This window comes from Cnephaeus nilssonii, assembly GCF_951640355.1.
Source record: "Cnephaeus nilssonii genome assembly, chromosome: 6".
Classification (NCBI taxonomy): Eukaryota; Metazoa; Chordata; class Mammalia; order Chiroptera; family Vespertilionidae; genus Cnephaeus; species Cnephaeus nilssonii.
This window is the reverse complement of record NC_137077.1, coordinates 99,023,319-99,037,707: the sequence shown is the minus strand read 5'-3', so window position 1 is coordinate 99,037,707 and position 14,389 is coordinate 99,023,319. Positions and strand designations below refer to the sequence as shown.

General features: G+C 50.9%; 1 pseudogene across 1 annotated transcript; it reads left to right on the top strand.

Annotated features, from left to right (window-relative positions):
• Positions 1-8,752: 8,752 nt before the first annotated feature.
• LOC307101132 (nuclear prelamin A recognition factor-like) lies at positions 8,753-13,820 on the top strand (annotated as a pseudogene). Its single transcript has 2 exons — positions 8,753-10,098; positions 13,816-13,820. The product of its transcript is annotated as a nuclear prelamin A recognition factor-like (transcript).
• The last annotated feature ends 569 nt before the right edge of the window (positions 13,821-14,389 follow it).

Here is a 14,389-nt window from a genome sequence, read left to right as displayed (position 1 = left end):
TTGCTTAATTTAAGAGAAATGTATTTCTTAAAATAGAGCAGTGAGTATATAGAATTTAAAAAGTGAATTCTTATTAATATCTTACTTGTCTTATTTGTCTCCTACTGGGTAACCTGTAAAGTGGTGGGGTTCACACTGAATGGAGAACTTGTATTTCCTCTCTGGGGGCCCTTGGGGTAAAGCAGAGATTTCTCTGAGCCCCAGTTTCTCTGTCTGTAAAATGAGTTTATTAGCACCTATCTCACCAGGCTGTAAAATGAATAATACTTCTCACAATATATATATATATATATGAAATAGAGAAATATGCAAATTAGGTCAGGACGCCATAGCAGTCATGACCAGCTCAGGAGGAGGGGCCGGGCGTGGCCCTGAGCCTGAGAGAACAACACACAGGGGCACCTGCTCTGAGCCTCCACGGCGTGGCTGGGGGCAGGCCCCCAGTGGACACACACACACACACACACACACACACAGCGCCTGCTCCGAGCCTCCGCGGCACAGTCTGACATGCCCTCATCCTTCTCCCTATCTCATATCCTGGAATTATTGTTCCTTATTTTGACAGTCACTTGAGTAAAACAAGTAGCACCATCATATCCCAGTTAAAAAATCATCAATTACAGTGAAACTACACTTTCACTTCATCTCAGCCACTATTTCCAAGGCTGTACTCTGACCCTTATCACCACCTGCAACTGCTAACATCAGAAATCAACCAGAAAGAAACTCACTACAGACTGATTCATTTGCCTGTCAGCATAATTATTATTGCTCATCTCACATTCAGTTCATTTAAGTATATCTCTAGTGACACATGATCTTGCTCATCTAGGGGAAATGATGAACAACATAGACTAATGAACAAGAACAGAACCAGAAACAAGGAGGCATCGATCGGACTATCGGGCCTCAGAGGGAGGATAGGGGAGGGTGGGGGGAGGGGGGAGAGATCAACCAAAGGACTTGTGTGCATGCATATGAGCCTAACCAATGGTTAAGTTCAACAGGGGGTTGGGGCATCCGTGGGGAGGGGTGTGGGATGGGAATGGGGGGATGAGGACAAATATGTGACACCTTAATCAATAAAGAAATTAAAAAAAAAAAGAAATCATAAATGGCCCTGGCCAGTGTTGCTCAGTGGTTAGAGCATCCACCTGCCCACTGAAGGAGTTCAGGTTCAAGGGCACAAACCTGGGCAGGGACAGGGGCAGAGGCAGGGACAGGGGCAGGGACAGGGGCAGAAGCAGGGACAGGGGCAGGGACAGGGGCAGAAGCAGGGACAGGGGCAGGGACAGGGGCAGAGGCAGGGACAGGGACAGGGGCAGAGGCAGGGACAGGGGCAGAGGCAGGGACAGGGACAGGGGCAGGGACAGGGGCAGGGGCAGGGGCAGAGGCAGGGGCAGGGACAGAGGCAGGGACAGGGGCAGAGGCAGGGACAGGGGCAGAGGCAGGGACAGGGGCAGAGGCAGGGACAGGGGCAGAGGCAGGGACAGGGACAGGGGCAGGGACAGGGGCAGGGGCAGGGGCAGAGGCAGGGGCAGGGGCAGAGGCAGGGACAGGGGCAGAGGCAGGGACAGGGGCAGAGGCAGGGACAGGGACAGGGGCAGGGGCAGGTTTGATCCTCAGCCCTGTTCAGGGCATAAGCAGGAGACAACCAATTTATGTGTCTCTCTCACATTGATATCTGCCCCTGCCTCTGCCCCTGTCCCTGCCCCTGTCCCTGCCTCTCTCTCACATTGATCTCTCTCTCTCTCTCTCTCTCTCTCTCTCTCTCTCTCTCTCTCTCTCTCTCAAAATCAATGGAAAAATATTCTCTAGGGAGGATTAACAAACAAAAAAATAAATCATAGCATGTTGTCCCTGACGTCCTATTATATGATTTCTTCTTTTTTTTTTTTCTGGCCTATCAATGATCTCCTCCTCCTCCCCATTCATAGTATTCTTTGCATAGGCTGGGCTCTGGGTTCACCGGCATCAGTGGAGAAATAGAGCCCCACTAGGTATTTCAAACAGATAGAATTTAATATTGGGAACTGGTTACCAAAGAGTTGGAAAGGAAAGGCTAGAAGAGAAAAAAAAGTGAAGTTAGAGATTAATAGCTACAGGAAGCCATTCTCACTCTCATGGATGAAGGAGCCAGAACATGCCCTGCTGAGGCTGCTGAGAACTTGCTGCTGCCATTGGAACGGTGCTGCCAAGGAAGACAGCAGCCTGCGGACTGCACTGACCTGCCCTGCCCCTGCCTCTGCCCCTGCCCCTGCCCCTGCCCCTGCCCCTGCCCCTGCCCCTGCCCCTGTCCCTGCCCCTGCCCCTGTCCCTGCCCCTGCCCCTGCCCCTGTCCCTGCCCCTGCCCCTGTCCCTGCCCCTGCCCCTGCCCCTGTCCCTGCCCCTGTCCCTGCCCCTGTCCCTGCCCCTGCCCCTGCCCCTGTCCCTGCCCCTGTCCCTGCCCCTGCCCCTGCCCCTGTCCCTGCCCCTGTCCCTGCCCCTGTCCCTGCCCCTGCCCCTGTCCCTGTCCCTGTCCCTGCCCCTGCCCCTGCCCCTGTCCCTGTCCCTGTCCCTGCCCCTGTCCCTGCCCCTGCCCCTGTCCCTGCCCCTGTCCCTGTCCCTGCCCCTGCCCCTGTCCCTGTCCCTGCCCCTGCCCCTGTCCCTGTCCCTGCCCCTGCCCCTGCCCCTGCCCCTGCCTCTGCCCCTGTCCCTGCCCCTGCCCCTGCCCCTGTCCCTGCCTCTGCCCCTGTCCCTGCCCCTGCCCCTGCCCCTGTCCCTGTCCCTGCCCCTGTCCCTGCCCCTGCCCCTGCCCCTGTCCCTGCCTCTGCCCCTGTCCCTGCCCCTGTCCCTGCCTCTGCCCCTGTCCCTGTCCCTGTCCCTGCCCCTGCCCCTGCCCCTGTCCCTGCCTCTGCCCCTGTCCCTGCCCCTGTCCCTGCCTCTGCCCCTGTCCCTGCCCCTGTCCCTGTCCCTGCCCCTGTCTCTGCCTCTGCCCCTGTCCCTACCCCTGCCCCTGTCCCTGCCTCTGCCCCTGTCCCTGCCCCTGTCCCTGCCCCTGTCCCTGTCCCTGCCCCTGTCTCTGCCTCTGCCCCTGTCCCTGCCCCTGTCCCTGCCCCTGCCCCTGTCCCTGCCCCTGTCCCTGTCCCTGCCCCTGTCTCTGCCTCTGCCCCTGTCCCTGCCCCTGCCCCTGTCCCTGCCTCTGCCCCTGTCCCTGCCCCTGTCCCTGCCCCTGTCCCTGTCCCTGCCCCTGTCTCTGCCTCTGCCCCTGTCCCTGCCCCTGTCCCTGCCTCTGCCCCTGTCCCTGCCCCTGTCCCTGCCCCTGCCCCTGTCCCTGCCCCTGCCCCTGCTGAGCCCAGTGAGGAGCCGAGAGCGGAGCTTCTCCGCTGCGTCCATGCTCCGCAGTGAGGAGCTAGCTGCCAGGGGCACCTAGGAAACGCAGTTTCCCCTGAACTACAGGAAAGCACAGGAGGGCATAGATGGAGCTCTGAGCCAACAGACAAAGCCTACCCTTTGCCTATTCGGCATTTATTCTCACCCTTTACTCTATATTAAACTTCCAGGAACAATAGCAGGGTCACACAAATACCCCTTAAATAATTGAAGATGCTGTCATTTTCCCAAAAGAGAGGCACAATGCCTCATCAGCCATTATTTCAATCTCTAGGTGATCTGCTCCCATTTGAATTTTCTTAGAATAAAGGTAATCATCAGTAATATTTCTTATCTATAATAATAAAAGCATAATATGCTAATTAGACTGGACAGCTGAACGACCTTCCAGACATCATTCCAGATGTCCTTCTGGACGAAGCTGCGGCAGCGGGGGGTGAGGCAGAGGCAGTTAGGGGTGATCAGGAAGGCAGGCAGAATGGTTAGGGGTGATCAGGCAGGCAGGCAGGCAGAGTGGTTAGGGGCGATCAGGCAGGCAGGCAAATGATTAGCTGTGATGAGCCAAGCAGGCAGAGTGGTTAGGGGCAATCAGACAGGCAGGCAGGCGAGCCGTTAGGAGCCAGTGATCCCGGATTGCGAGAGGGTGTAAGCTGGGCTGAGGGACTGCCCCCTCCCCTGCACGAATTTTGTGCAGTGGGCCTCTAGTAATTTATAAGTTGTAAAGCCACACAAACCTAAGGTCTTATTCCTCTGTCTTACTGCTATTGTGATCTTCATTCTTTTTATCATTTATTTCTGCTTTAAAATGGATTTTGGGGACAGGTATATTTTATTGTAAGCACTACAGCACAGGGCAGGAGGCCTCCTGCCTTTGAATTTGGATTGCTTGAAGCAACCCCTTTCAATGATAAAGTAGGTTGTATTTTTGTTTTTTTCCTTTTTTTTCTTTCTGTCCATAAACACCGACTATGCACTAGAATGAGCTGCATATGACATTAAGGGCAACACCCTGGGTATTATGGGAGCTTGGGGAGGTTGTTCTAGAAGAGGAAATGTCTTAGCTGAGTTCTCCCAGATGCTTGGGAGGCAGCCAGGGGAAGAGGGAGAGGTCACTGTTACCAAAAAGGGGACCTGGCCCTAGTGGGTCTGCCCAGGGATGTCTTGTAGTGTGCAGGTTCTTGAATTCATATAGGAAAGATTTCACAACATGAGTCGAGGTGACTATGAGGGCATGTTTATTAAAGCTGGGGACAGTGAAACAAGGGAGGGCTTAGCATAGAAGAAGCAGCAGGAGAGCCTAGGCTGGGCTGCTTTAGCTCACCATGAGGTCAGAGAAAAGGGGGACTTGGAGGCAGGTTGAGGGTGTAAGCCTGGGACAAGCTGCTGCTGCCCGTTGCTCCCCTGGTTGCAAGTCTCATGGGGACCCTTAGAGTTTAGGAGATGCGTGCCTGTGGGGGGAAAGGGAGAGCACATGCTGGGTCCTGCTAGGTTCTTTGTCTTGAGGGTTTTATCTCTCTCTTACAGGTGGGAACCTTAGGAGAGGGCTCAGGGGAGAGTTTTAGCCGAATTTTTATCAGTTTTCCAGGTGTGGTCTTTCAAGGTTATGGTCTTTACTGATTGGTCAGTGCCAGGGTAGGGGGTGGGGGTCACTCATTAGTTTGCAGCTAGTCCTGGGATTGCCCACCTGGTTTTGCTGCTTTTCTGAGCCTGGAAATATAACTGAGGCCTAAATGTTTCCTCTAAGGAAGTGACCTTCTGTATCTGGCTGTAAATTGATCAACCAGCCTGTTCAGCTATCTGACTCCATCTCCCTATTCCACTTACTGGCGTGGCTTACTGGCCTGTCTCAGTGCTACAAGGTTGTGCAGGGCCCCGGAAGGCATGGAACAGCTCAAGTACGCCAGAGCCCCTGAGTGGCTTGGCATTGCCAGATTGTAAAGAGTGAGGAGAAAGCTGAAAGACAGCTGGAGCAGAAGGCCCTACAGGCCCTGCTGAGAGGCTTGGACTTCCCTGAATGTGAGGAGAAGTTACTGGAGTGGGTTGAGCAAAAGAGTGAAGGAGTCAGGTCAGAACTTTAAATAAATCCTGGCCTCTTTTTTCACAAGCAAGAGAAGAGGTCACAGACAATCTACAGTGATGTCCACATACTCTGGATATGAATGTTCCGAGTGAAGTTTCTCTGGCTTGGTCATTATGTTTGCGCAAAAGACTTTCTATTACTATGCAGTACACAATGCTTTTACTCGACTGTCTTCATATAAAAATAGTATATTACCTTTTCTCCTTTGTTTTAGCTGATTAACTCATAAAACATTTTCTGAGTTTTTGTAATTAACTCTGTATTATTCAGGGATTTCTAGAGAAATAGAACTGAGAAAGAGAGAGAGAGAGAGATTTTAAGAAATTGGCTCACATAGCTGAGGAGTCTGCAAGTCCAATGTCCGCAGAGTGGGTCTCAGGCTATAGGCTCAGGGCAGAGCTGATGTTGAAGCTCAAGTCCAAAGGCTATCTGTCCGAATTCACTCTTGCTCAATGGAGGTCGTTCTTTTGTTTATTCAGACCTTCAGCTGATGGGAGAGGCCTACTTACATTATGGAGAGCAATCTACTTCACTCAAAGTCCACAGATTTAAATGTTAATCTCATCCAAAAGCACCCTCATAGAAACATCCAGAATAATGTTTGACCACTATGGTCTAGCCAATTGGACCCATAATATTAACCATCTCGGACTCAGATATTCCTGAGTCATCTAATTCTTACATGCCACTAGCACAGGTTATGGTGAAGGAGTCCAAGAATGACTGCTAACCTTTTATTTAAAAATTCAGAAAATTCTATAATACTCTCTATTTTATTGGGACAATCCAATGTAGTGGGGAAAAGTCTAAACTATGCTTTTAACTAGCCATTCACTAAACTTACATTTTATCCAAATAAAGCCATAACAACAAGTATAGACTATTGATTATATAAAATTCTTGTCAATCTTGTATAAATGTCACCTCTCCTGAACCATCCTGTTATTTTAGATTCTTGTATTTTTCTCATTTCTGATACCACCAGCAGCGCCAGGGGCAACCAGTGGTGACTGACTGCTCTCCCTGTGCTTCCTTCAGGTTACTCGAGCCCCGCCTGCCCCGCTCCAGATGAAGTCCGATCACTGCACACCGAAGGAATGTAGTAAAAAAACAAAAACCGATGACCACAATGAGCTAAGAAGTAAGCTGGCCAGGTAAGCCACTGGGTAATTACCAATGCATTACTCTGTAAAATCTTTGGCCAATAGACATATAAAAAACTAGAGGCACAGTGCATGAAATTCGTGCATGGGGGAGGGGAGGTGTCCCTCAGCCCAGCCTGCACCCTCTCCAATCTGGGACCCCTCGAGGGATGTCTGACTGCTCATTTAGACCTGATCACACCCCGGTTAGGTCCCATAAATGGGCAGTCAAACATCCCTCTCACAATCCAGGACTGCTGACTTCCAACCACTCGCCTGCCTGCCTGCCTGATTGGTCCTAACTGCTTCTGCCTGCCAGCCTGATCACCCTCTAACCACTCCCCTGCCAGCCTGATCAACGCCTAACTGCTCTCCTGCTGGCCCAGTCACCCCTAACTGCCCTCCCCTGCCAGCCTGGTCAGCCCTGACTGCCCTCCCTTGCCAGCCTGGCCCCCCTCCCCAACTGCCCTCCCCTGCAGGCCTGGTCCCCCTCAACTGTCCTCCCCTGCAGGCCTGGTCGCCCCTAACTGCTCTCCTCTGCTAGCCCAGTCACCCCTAACTGCCCTCCCCTGCTGACCTGATTGCCCCCAACTGCCCTCCCTTGCAGGCCTGGTCCCTCCCAACTGCTCTCCCCTGCTGGCCATCTTGTGGCAGCCATCTTGTGTTCACATGAGGGCAGCCATCTTTGACCACATGGGGACAGCCATCTTGTGTGTCAGAGTGATGGTCAATTTGCATATTACCTCTTTATTATATAGGATGTTCAACATCATTAATCATCAGAAAGATTCAAATTAAAAACACAATGAGCTATCACCTCACACCTGCCAGCATGGCTATCATCAATAAATCAACAAACAATAAGTGCTGGCGAGGAGGAGAAAAGGGAACCCCAATACACTGCTGGTTGGAATGTAGACTGGATCAACAACTATGGAAAACAATATGGAGGATCCTTAAAAAATTAAAAATGAACTACTTTTTGACCCAATGATCCCAGTTCTGGGAATATATCCCAAGAAACACTAATTCAAAAGAATATATGCACCCTTATATTCATAACAGCATTATTTACAATAGCTAAGATCTGGAAACAACCTAAATACCCATCGATAGATAAGTGGATAAAAAAGCTATGATACATTTACACAATGGAATACTATTTATTTATATATATAAAAGGCTAATGTGCAAAGTGTCCCCTTGGGAGTTTGACCGGGAGACCGGGAGTTCGATTGCTCGCTATGACATGTGCTGACCACCAGGGGGTGGTACGGAACAAAGGAAGGCGAAGACCCTGGCTGGCAGCCAGAAGGCCCCAATCGGCCCTGATCACTGGCCAGACCTAGGGACCCTACCTGTGCATGAATTTCATGCACCAGGCCTCTAGTATGTATAACCTATATAATAAAGAGATAATATGCTAATTAGACTGAACAGCAGAACGACCATCTGGATGACCTTCCAGACAAAGCTGGGGCTGCAAGGGACTGTGAGGGCTGGCCAGGGCTGCAAGGGCTGCAAGGGCCAAGCCCCTTGCACGAATATCATGCATCCGGCTTCTAGTCCTAATATGTAAAAACCCAGGTTCCATAACGACCGAACAGATGACCAGTCCATCCCCCAGCCCTCAGGCTCCATTGATCAGGGAATGGCTAACGGGGGAACCAGGGTCCTTCAGGCTCCAATGAATCCGTGGCAGTAGCGACTGGTGAGCGGGTGGAAGGCAGACTGTTTGGTCCCTCCCCCTGCCCACAGGCTCCCATTGATCAAGGGATGGTTAACAGGGAATGAGTGGCGCGGGGACTGGCAATAGCTGGAAGGCAGGCCTCTTGGTCCCTCCTCCCGGCCCTCAGACTCCAATCAATTGGTGGCAGAGGTGGGGCGGAACAGGGGACTGGCTTCCTTAGTAGCCCTGTAGGTTCAATCTCCAGAGGACAGGCCAGGCACCAATGGACCAGCGCCTCCAGCACGATCCCGACAGCGCTGCCAGCCTCCTGGAGCTCGGCCTCAGGCACTGCGGCCGCTTCCCCTCCCTAGACACTCCACAAGGAAGAAAGGATACTGCCAGCAGCGCCAGGGGCAGCCAGTGGTGACTGACTGCTCTCCCTGTGCTTCCTCCAGGTCACTCGAGCCCCGGCCTGCCCTGCTCCAGATGAAGTCCGATCACTGCACACCGAAGGAATGTAGTAAAAAAACAAAAACCGATGACCAAGAGAATGCTGCAGTCAACATCCCGAGTCCGGCTCAGGAGAACGGAGAGAAGGGAAAATTCCATACGTTGGCCGATGCCAAGATGTTTCTGAGTGACTGCCTGGTGTGTGACAGTTGTGTGACCTCAGAGGAAGGAGTCCAAGTTTCTCAGCAGAACACCAAGAACTTCTTCGTGTTCTGAACCTTAATAAGAGATGTGATACCTCACAGCACAAGGTGCTGACAGTGTCCCTGTGTCCTCAGTCTCTGCCTTATTTTGCTGCTAAATTCAGCCTCAGTGTCACTGATGCATCCAAAAAGGCTCTGCAGCTTTCTCAAAAGCCTTGGGTCGCACTGTCTTTGACATGAAGATAGCTGAGGACTTCAGGATCCTGGAGAGTCAGAAGGAATCTGTGCGTCGGTACTGCCAGCACCGTGAGGAAGAGCCCCGGCTGCCCATGCTGACCTCCGCCTGCCCCGGCTGGGTCCAATATGCAGAGCATGTGCTGGGTCACCCCATCACCCCCACGTCTGAACGGCTAAGTCTCCCCAGCAGATCATGGGCTCTCTGGTGAAGGATGACTTCACCAGACGGCAGAACCTGTCTCCAGACAAGATTTTCCACGTCATTGTGGCCCCATGTTATGACAAGAAACTGGAGGCCCTTTGAGAAGATGTTCCCACAGCTTTACATAGTTCCCAGGGTGCTGACTGCATGTTAACCTCGGGTGAAATTATCCAGATAATGGAGCAAAGTGACCTTGCCTTGAATGATGCCGCCGTGGACACTCTGTTTGGAGACATGAAGGAGGAGGAGGTGAGGCTCCATGAGGGGCCAGCTCCGTCGGGTCCCTGGAACACATCCTCAGGCCCAGGGTCAAGGAGCTGTTCAGTGAGGACGTGGGGTGCTCACCTACCGCACTCCGAGGAACAAAGACTGCCAGGAGGTCACCCTTGAAAGGGACGGAGAGGTTCTGCTACGCTGTGAGGCTGCTTCCGGCTTTCAGGACATCCAGAAGTGGTCCTGAAGCTGTAGAGGGGCAAGTTCCCTGCCACTTCGTGGAGGTCCTGGCCTGTGCCAGGGATGCCTAAGCGGCGGGGGCCGGGCCCAGGCGGACGACGGGCGTGCAGACAGGGCACTGCTGCGGCAGATGGAAGGCACCTACGCTGCCATCCCAGTGTGGCCCCGGAGACCAGCGCCCATGTGCAGGAGCTGGACCAGGAGTGGCTGGGACGACTCCCCCTGGGCCCAGGCTGCCCTGCACACCACCTAGCAGGGCCCAGGGCAGCCTGCCAGGACATCAAGTGGTAAAGGTCCAGCAGACGCCCGGCCTGCAGGCCGCCTGAGGAGGGGTGTCAGATGCGTGAAGGAAAGGCTTAGCATCTCTGTCATCACTTTGGTTTTCAGAATTCCCTGCTCCCCATCTGTCAGCTCCCTCCCTCTGCGGGGCGCTGTCATCATCACATGGGTGCAACTGGAATATTGTATCTCAAGAGGATTGCCCCAATGTATGTATCCTTTTATCTGACGATGAAAAAATCCCAAAGAACAAGAATGGAGACAGACTACTGTTCTTTAGGCTTTAAAAAACCCCAGAAGTGTCCTGCGAAGAGCTGAGACTTGGTTCTGTCCACGCACCTCAGAGAGATTGGATGAGGAAATGGCCCAGTTTGGCCCTGACTTTACCCACTTATGTTACTCTTGAAGGTGTCTTTGCCACAATGTGAATGAACTGCCACCTTTTGGAATAGGGGTTCATACGAAAGTCTGCATTCCCAACTTTTCTTGAAACAGATCTATGTTCTGCAGCTGTGGCCACCGTCCTGAGACCAGGTCCTGTCGCTGGGAATCAGGGGGCACTGGAGTGGAGGCCCACCCCCCCCCCCGTGCCCTTTTACATTCAGGGATTGAGCTGAACTCACTTTGGGGGAGGCCTGGCAAGGGTGACAGGTGTCACAGATGGAAGGATGGAGAATGGAGAGGCGGACACCCTGCTCGGTCCCTCCCTGGGTGGGGTCAGGCAGATGAAGGCCAGCCAGCCCACCCCACATTGGATGAGATAGCGTCCTCTGTGTCCACCTCTCACCCCGTGGGCCCAGCCACTCCCCTCAGCTCCGGGCAGCCCTCTGCATTCCACGACAACATGCTCTGCCCTCACATGCTGCTTGCCCTAAGTGAGAATTAAGAGAGCAGTTGGCCCACAGACAACTACACAGAAAGATAGGGCTCACGGCTGGTGAGTGCAGTGGTAGTGGCGGGAGCCTCTCCTGTTTCCATGGCAGCACTAAGGAGCAGTGAGCTGAGTGGTAAGGAGCAGTGAGCAGGTGGGTGGTAATGAGCAAGGGGTTCCGGACTGCAAGTGGGATTTCCAACTGTTGGCTTAGGCGGACATCCCCTGAGGGGTCCTGGACTGCAAGAGGGTTCAGGCCGGGCTGAGGGACACCCCCTCCCCTCCACCCAGTGCATGAATTTCATGCACCGGGCCTCTAGTATATAATAAAAGCCTAATATGCAAATTGTTCCCTTGACCGGGAGTTCGATCACTCACTATGATGTGAGCTGACCACCAGGGGTTGGTGCAGAACATGGTGAGCATCAGCGATGCGCTGTGACCTCTTGCAAGCTCCCTGGGGTTGGGGGTCACAGGGATGGAGGTGTGGTGAGAATGTGGGGTGTCTGCTCTCAGGTGCTGGGCACCTGTGAGGAGCCTGCCCCGCACCTGTGTGGCCTCTTCTGGGTGAGCCGGCTGCAGCTGCTGGGACCGCAAGGTCCAGTTGGGCTCCCTGTGGGTTCGTGCAGGAGCCGGTCTGCGAGGCCAGCCAGGAGAGAGCGTGCTGCCCACCTGGTTTCCATACAGTGCCACTGGGCTGCCCAGAGGCCCACGCTGTGCCCCAGCCTGTGCTGTCTGGCCACGCTTACCACATCTCCTTGTGGGGCGTCATGACTCAGGCGAAGGGGAGAACACGGGGCCCAGGTGCTGTCCAGGTCCCAGAGGTCAGCTGGGATCTGCCCTTCCATGCCAAATGCTCACGCTTTGATCACTGGCCAGGCCGAGGGACCCCACCCGTGCACGAATTTTTGCACCAGGTCTCTAGTCTATATATATAAAAGCCTAAGCAACAATTAGACAGGTAGCTATGATGCACACTGACCACTAGGGGGCAGATGTTCAGCACACAGGCATGGAAACATGGAACAGACTGATGAATCTGAGTCTGTGTGTCCTTAGTCTCATGGTCACCTCTAACTGCCCTCTCTTGCCAGCCTGGTCCCCCCCAACTGCCCTCCCCTGCAGGCCTGGTCCAGGTGTGGTCTTTCAAGTTTGTGGTTTTTACTGATTGGTCAGTGCCAATGGGAAGAGATTAACCAAAGATCTTATATGCATACCAGAGGCCTTGTGCATGGGGTCCCTCAGCCTGGCCTGTGGGGATTGGGTCAAAACTGACAGTCCGACATCCCCCGAGGGGTCCCGGATTGGGAGACCATGCACCGGGCCTCTAGTATAACCATAAAAAGGGAAATATTACCTTTTGCCACAGCATGGATAAACACAGAGATTGTTATGCTAAGTGAAGTATGTCAGTCAGAGAAAGACAAATACCACATGGTCTCACTTACATGTGAATCTAATGAAACGAAATAAACTGACAAAATAGAAACAGAGGCATGGGTACATGGAACAGACTGACAGACTGACAGAAGGGGAGTGGGGAGAGGGGAAATGAACGAAGAAAGTGAACGGATTAGCAAAAAATATATATGTACATAGCATATGGACACAGACAATGGTATTATGGTGATAGCCAGAGGGAAAGGGAGGTGGGTAAAGGGGTGGAAATGGGGACTGAAGGAGACTTTGCTTGGGGCAATGGGCACACGATGCAGTGTGCAGATGTTTGATTGAGTTGTGCACCTGAAACCTGTATGGTTTTGCGAACTAGTGTCACCCCAGTCAATTCAATTTTTTAAAAAAAGTTTATACAAGTGGTGAATATCAAGTGTGAACACTCATTTTAAATCAACATTTATCCATCTAAATGAATGCACTCTTCTGCAAAAGTAATAATTTATTCTAATGACATTGCCATTAGTTATAGCATTTTAAAAATCTTTATAGACTCCCTTTAGAAATAGATGTGCATTCTTTTGAATTTCTTTTTTTATATATTTTTATTGATTTTAGAAAGGAAGGGAGTGGGAGAGAAAAGTAGAAACATCAATGATGAGAGAGAATTATTGATCGGCTGCCTCCTGCACGCCCCCTATTGGGGATCTAGCCCACAACCCAGGCATGTGCCCTTGACAGGACTCGAACTGGGGTCCTTCAGGCCAAGGCTCTAAACACTGAGCCAAACCAGCTAGGGCTTGAATTTCTTAAGGAGGAATATAACTTTGCTCTTTGAAGATAGAGTATTTGAAACAGTAAAAAGACAGTTGAGCTGATTATTAAAGTAGACAATCACATTGGGCAATATTATCCTTCAGCCAAAAATCAAACTTTCACCCTAAGGTAATGAGAAGAACACTCCCTCATTCTGTAGATAATGTTCAGATTTGCATTCTTGTTGGAATAAATTAATAGCCTCCAAGGTGAATCTTTCACTGAGAGATTAGCTAAATCAGACATTTTGATAAATCAACCCTTGTAGATTTGTTTTAAAACTAAATTTTACAGTTATACATCATCAATTTTATCTCCAAAACTGGATCATAAGTATCGTAGATGCTTGCCATTTTGAACTTCTCTCATAGCACTCATTTTATTATTCTTAATAGCTTGTACACCTGTCTTCTCTTACAAGACTGGAAGCTCCTTGAAAGCTCAGGCCATGCTTTAGGTACCTTTATATGCCAGCATCTACCTCAGTGAACTGCACGTAGTAGGTGCTCAATCATATGTGTTGAATGAATAAATGAATTAATTAATTAATTAAATAGATGAATTGCTTAGGTCACTGTTGTCCTGTATATTTCCATTGATCTTAAACTGTTAAAATAGCTGAATTTGGCCATTTTACACCCAGATTGAGGCCACTTTTACCCAGGAAGATCCGATTTTAAAGATTGCCCAATATCACTTCTCTGTGACATTTGCTAATAGAATACATTAGCACAATATATGTTTCCTTACAGGCAGTCAATAAAATTTTGCTGAGTGAATACTGAATGACTGAATGCATTTGGTTCACAGTTGACAAATTTTTGTTTTTTATAAATGAAAACGTCCAGACCTTTAGTTCGTTCCTGGAGTGATTACTGATGGGCTTTCTTAACTCAGCTACTCTCAAAAAATCTTCTTTGTCAATTTTTGTGAGGAGTTTTTATTTTCTTTGGAAAGCATTTAATATTTGATATTTACCCAAGGTTTGTTTGTCCTAGCATAAAACTCATTTTATTGTTAATACTCATTTGGCACTGAGTTGAATAACAACTGTTTATCCTCTTCTATTACTACAATCATATCAAATTTTTTTTCTTTTCTCAAAATACTGCATAGCCCAGCTCTTCAAAAGGCTCTGGAGTGTGGCTGTGAAAACCACAATTCTCCTTGTCATTTAATAAGATACCAGGAAAATATACAAAGCACAATGAAAAGAC